Here is a 6,000-nt window from a genome sequence, read left to right on the forward strand (position 1 = left end):
AGAAGTGCATTGGAATATGCATGAGTGAGTTCTCTGGACAGAAGACCATTAGTGATTTCGGCTTTAAAGTGCAAAAAAAAAAAAAAAACTGATCATCTAATTATGATCAAAGTAACTTATTGATCGCTTGAGTGGCCTTGGAGAGCAGTAAAAGAGTCGGCCCCCTCCCTTATTTCTGTCTATTTCACCATCTAACACTGATTGATTAGGTGAAGCAGAGAAATTCCCCAACTATTTAAGCCTTTATGGTCGGGGCCTCCAGACCAGGAGGCCCCAGTGATTAACCTATCTAGACCAAGGCCACTAAGAGCAGCACTGGGATGAAGCGGGTGCATTTTAAACATGTTTACAGTGAATAATTGTGCTCTTTGGGTTGATGAAAGAGAGGGAAGTGTCATATTGCAGTATACGACAAACAAATACTGCATCAACTTTCTGCTCCTTAAAGGGACGGCTTTGGACTAGCATAAAATATGTAAAATCTCAGCCTCAGTGTTTACTTTTAGTTTAGTCCATAGATCTTCATCCCCATATTTACCCTCTGTGTAGCTGGATTTCCATCCAAATTTGAAACGAATCTTTTCAGAGTTTGCAAAAAAACAATTATCTGCGTTTCCATCAAGTTGTTTGAGCAGATGACGGTGGTATTGGTGACCTAGTAACCAACAGTAAATAAAACACCATCAGCGGAAAAAAACGATTAGTCACATGGGTTTAATATTTGCTTCAGCAGAATTTATTTGGCAAATATGTTTCCATCTCCCATTATTTGCATTAACTCTTTTTCGCAAAACTCACCCTCAAGTGAGTGTAAAACTTTTTTTTTTTCAAAATTTGCCATTTCCATCACTCTTTTTTGATGCGATACTTCAAAATGCGCATAAAAACGGTGATGGAAACATAGCTTGTGTCCCCTGTTCCCGACTGAGTGGCTCTGTGATAGAGGAGTCCTGTCAGCTCCCTCACTGATGCTTGAGGTCTCTAGGGGCCCAGGATTCTTTGTGAAGGGGGGAAAAGGAACCCTAGAGCAGGACAGAGATCATCAGTATTTCTCTGTTTGATCTGAACAGCACTGACACATGATATTGAGACCACCGTCGCCCATCACCCCACACTAATCTATCCATCCCAAGGGAGGAGAGAGAGCAGGGTAGGCTAATATAGGAGGAAGCATTGGTGTTTAGAGAGACTGAGAGAATATTATGTTGGACTGTATTTGGACTAGAGTCAGTCGTGCCTTTGTCTTTTTGTTTTTGACTAATGTTTTGAAGAAAAAAACATACTCTGAATATTAGCCATGGGCTTTGTACAGTATATTTATACTGTTCGGAGTCACTGAGATTTTTTAAGTTTTTGAAAAAAGTGTCTTATGCTCACCAAGGCTGCATATATTTTAATGTATAGAATATAGTAAAAACAGTAATATTATGAAATATTACAATTAACGCTGTCAGTCAATTAAAAAAATTAATCGCACATTTTTCTGTAATTAATCACGATTAATCACACCTAACAATAAAGTTTTTAATATATGTGTATATTGTAATAATTTCACATTTAATCTCTAAATTAATGTAGAAACAACATAAAGACTGTGTATTTTAAATATTTGATCTAACAGGTAGGAAATATCCAAAATCAAAGCAGTTATCAAACACTTCACAGTCTTCACTGCATAATTTAGATCAAAACAAAGATTCATTTTTATTGATTTTTATTAAAGCTATTCATTTCAAAGCAGTGAGTGATTTTATTTTTCTTTTGTTCTTTGATTAACATCAATGACGGACTGTAGCAGGTTTATTAGGCTGCTGTCACTATAAGACCTGCCCTATAAGACACTATAAGACTCTTAACTTTATTTATTTAACCTGCTGCACGTGACAGTGTTTATTACTTCATATGGTTGAAAATTATTATCTTTGAATCACAGGCACAGTTTTTTGCAGAGTGGGTGGGATGGAGGACATGTCCAATGCTCAAATGACACCTACGCAGCTGGGTTGATATGAGAAATAAGGGAGAGAGAAAGAGAAAGACAAAGACAAAGAAAATCAGAGGGTGGCCCTTTGGGGCCAAATTTGGGTGTTTTTTGGAAACCAGCAGAGCCAAAAACAACCTGATCTGTCTGTTCTCAGTACTGAGGTCTTGATCTAAAATGGACTCTCCAGCTCTATGTCCCCATTAACAAATTTCTAGACAATAAGAAGTGTAAAATGATTGTCTCACTCAGGAAATTGGCCCACACATCTGTGTCCACACATATCCACACACAATGTGTGCACATGTAAATGCAAAAGAGAGAAAAAAATGATTGAAACCAGCCAACACGCACATTCTCAGTACATTCCCTCTCAGTACAATATACAATATAGTACAGTAATAAAACACACACACACACACACACACACACCATTCAGTGTCATGCATCTAAAACCAAAAGGGAAGAGTTTCAATTGAGGCCTCATAGTGAATTAGATCTAATTAAGATCAAATTAAGCTATAAAAACATTAATTCTAGTTAAGACCACACTGAAAATCCCCTGACCTCTCACTGGACCTTAGTCTTCAGTGGAGCTCTGAACTAGAATAAATGTTTATATAGTTAAACTGAGCTTTGGGTGGTATCTAGGGGACCTTGTTTGGAAAATTTCACCCATTGTAAGACAACAGAACATTTCCATTAAAAAAAAGCATGTTTCCTTCTCGTCTCAAAGGCTAATAAAATTACTCATAAATGTTCTTTCCCTCATAATGTAGCCTTTCTTTCCTAAATGTAGCAAGTCTTCTGGATAATTGTATGTTTTGTTTGTCCTTCTGTCTTGTCATCATTAATTGAAAGGAAGATACTTATTAACAACAAAAATAATCATTTTAACTGTATGGAAAAATGTTTTGCCTTGTTAAGTATACATCACAAAGGCAAATTACTCAGGCAACAGAACATTTCCATTAAAAAGCATGTTTGCTTTCTCTTTTCAAAGACTAATAAAATTACTCATAAATGTCAATAGCCTTATGATGTAGCCTTTCCTTCACCTTCTAAAAGGATTTTTGCTATTCTGTTTTATTCAGTTTTAATGGTTTGGTGCCTTAAGAGCTTGACACCATATTGCCTGACCTTCCCTGTACAAGGTAACTGACCCAAGAAAGCTGCGACACAATTGGCTGACCTTTGTGCTGAAGGTGATTCTTATTGGCTGCTTAGAATAGCCTAGTGAGATTGAAAGGAGAGCCAATCATACCTGACCCTCATGTTATGATTTTATTAAATACAGACAGACAGAGAGAGAAAGCTGTGGTGATATGATTTTCAGCTGTTGATTGGTTCCACATGTTTGGGGTTTGGCTTTAGGGATATGAGGCTGAAGTGGATTGATCCCAACAGTCTAGCTGCTAAAACCTTTCCTCTGGTTTCTCTCTCTTCTCTGCACTTTCAATGTCTTACACTCGCACTTTCCTTCCCCTCTCTTACATAAATCTTTAAACCACCCAGGCACACTCTCACAACTCCTAATGTGCTGAAATACACTAAAGTATAGGATTAGTTTGGTTTAACTTTAGTAAGAACCTGTCTCTCCAGCCTAGACTACTAGGATGACCCGGGAATGCTCCCAGACCCTGGTGTGGATGAAGATCGTGTGCAGTATGATGATGTAAATTTGACCTCTACGCCGATGTGGATAGGTCATTTATCAGCATTTGCATGAGGGCAGAGTGGCTCTATTTTCTCCTATACTGTAGTTGAAGAGCAGTGTGTAGAAAGGAAAAGACTTCCCTTGACTTTGTGTCTTTTTCTGTCCTCATTATCCACTTCTGTGCTGCCAATACTCTCTAATGCATATGATTCACGTTTACTGTAATTTTGCACAATAAAAAGCATCAAGGCCTCATCATCAGAGACATTGTGGCTGAATGTGGTGTGCTCCCCATTGTGAGGTTACAAGGAAAAAGAAAGAGCAGTTTGGTGATTTAGTGTTGTTTTATTTTTACTGGAGGTGGAAGAGAGGCTGAGACCTGGGTTGAAGAGGGAAATCAACTGCTCTGTTCCAAAACCTAGTGGGCTGCTTTGGGAAGCAGTATTTTTATGCATCGTTGCATAAGCATCAAATGTATCCTTTGTGGAAAGACAATCCCGTAATGCACTGTGATGAACTCACTGAAAAGATGTATCCGAGATGATGAATGAAGTGAAAGAAATGTTGATTTTAAATAAGCTCATATTTAATTTGATACTGTTAATAAGTTGTAATTGCAAATGGGTTATTTAAACTAGGGCTGCACAATCAATAGTTTTAGCATCGTAAGATGTCCAATGTCTAGGAATGTAATGATTCACTTAACTCACAATTCGATACGATTCACGATACTGGTTTCACGATTTGATTTTCTCATGATTTTTTTTTTAACGAAATGAGATTTAAATGAGAAAGTGTCTTTTTATTATTTCTCAGACAAAATGCTGCATATTTATTTGTGAAATTGAAATAACTTTATAACAAAATTAAATTTAAATTTTAAAACAAATCCTAAATCAAATAAATAAATAATACAAATAAAAGAAATCTCTTCATATGAGTGCATGCACAAGATGTTTATTTGCTCTATTACAGGCTGAACTATCTGTAGCCATTTGAAATTAGAGGCAACCACTGCATTTTAATCACAATCCCAACAAAGATGCTGCAGATTGAGCAGTTTTTAATTTAAATTAGATTGTATAATTTTTAATATTTGAAGCAAAAACAGAATGTTCAGACTTTAACTTTGTGAAATTACACTACATAAAAGTTCATAACAGCAGACGGGCTGCATGAGAACACAAATTTGAAGAAAATTTGACAGCAGGTTGCGCTTATGGAACTGCGGCAATACAGCGCTTCCATGGTTACCGCTGAAAACAAAGCAGTGCTGTGCGCTAAAACTACTTTTAAAATCCATTGTAGGGAAATAAGATAAAAAGAAAATACCATCTAAACTTTTCTGAACACAGTCAGTTCCACTCAGCTATTGTAACGCATGGAGACTCAGGCAGGGATCCATCTGCAGCATTTTATTAAAGTAGAGTGGTCGTACAGGCAGGGTCAAAACAGGAACAAACAGGAACAGTAAGGAACAGGCAGAATCGTAGTCAGAGTACAGGCAGTAGATCGAGGCAGGCGGATATCATACACAGAACGGTATACCAGGCAAGGGTCAGGACAGGCAGCAACGGGTCAAGGAACAGGAACAGGCAGCAACGGTAACAGAAAGGCAGACAAGATATAAACGCTCGGAATTGTACACTGGGGAAACAAGACTTCGCGGTGAGGTGGTGTGTGTGTGAGTCCTTTATAGTCCTGGTAATGAGTATCAGCTGGGTGTGGTGATTAGTGTGGAGTGTGCATGGCTGTATGTGGCAACAGGTGATTGGTGGAGTGAGTGCATGTGACTGACAGGGAGGATTATGGGAAATGGAGTCCGGAGTGAACAGGAACAGACTGTGATCGTGACAGCTATACATTCATATAAACCCCCGCCCCCAAATGTCAATCAATCAATCAATCAACATTTATTTATACAGCCCTTTACAACACTCAAGGTGAACCAAAGTGCTTTCCAATAAAAACAAAACAATGTAAACAAAAATTAAAAAGCAACCAGAAAATAAATAAAATACACAAAATGCCACCACAACTGCTAGATATTAAAAGCCAGTCTAAATAAATAAGTTTTAAGCTTAAAGGCCCAGGTCAGTGATAGTGCACATATCAGCGGGGAGCTTATTCCAGAGTCTTGGCCCAGCAACAGAAAAAGCCTGGTCACCCCAGTGTTTGTACTGTGACCTTGGGACTTCCAGTAAAAGTTGATTTGTTGACCTAAGAGCCCTGGTTGACTGATGCAGAGCCACCATCTCAGTTATATAAAGTGGGGCAAGGCCATTGACAGCTTTCAAAACAAACAATAGAATCTTAAAATCAACTCTAAAGGCCAATTCACACCGCACCGACAAACGCCAAC

This window comes from Megalobrama amblycephala, linkage group LG1 (assembly GCF_018812025.1).
Source record: "Megalobrama amblycephala isolate DHTTF-2021 linkage group LG1, ASM1881202v1, whole genome shotgun sequence".
NCBI classification, from domain to species: domain Eukaryota; kingdom Metazoa; phylum Chordata; class Actinopteri; order Cypriniformes; family Xenocyprididae; genus Megalobrama; species Megalobrama amblycephala.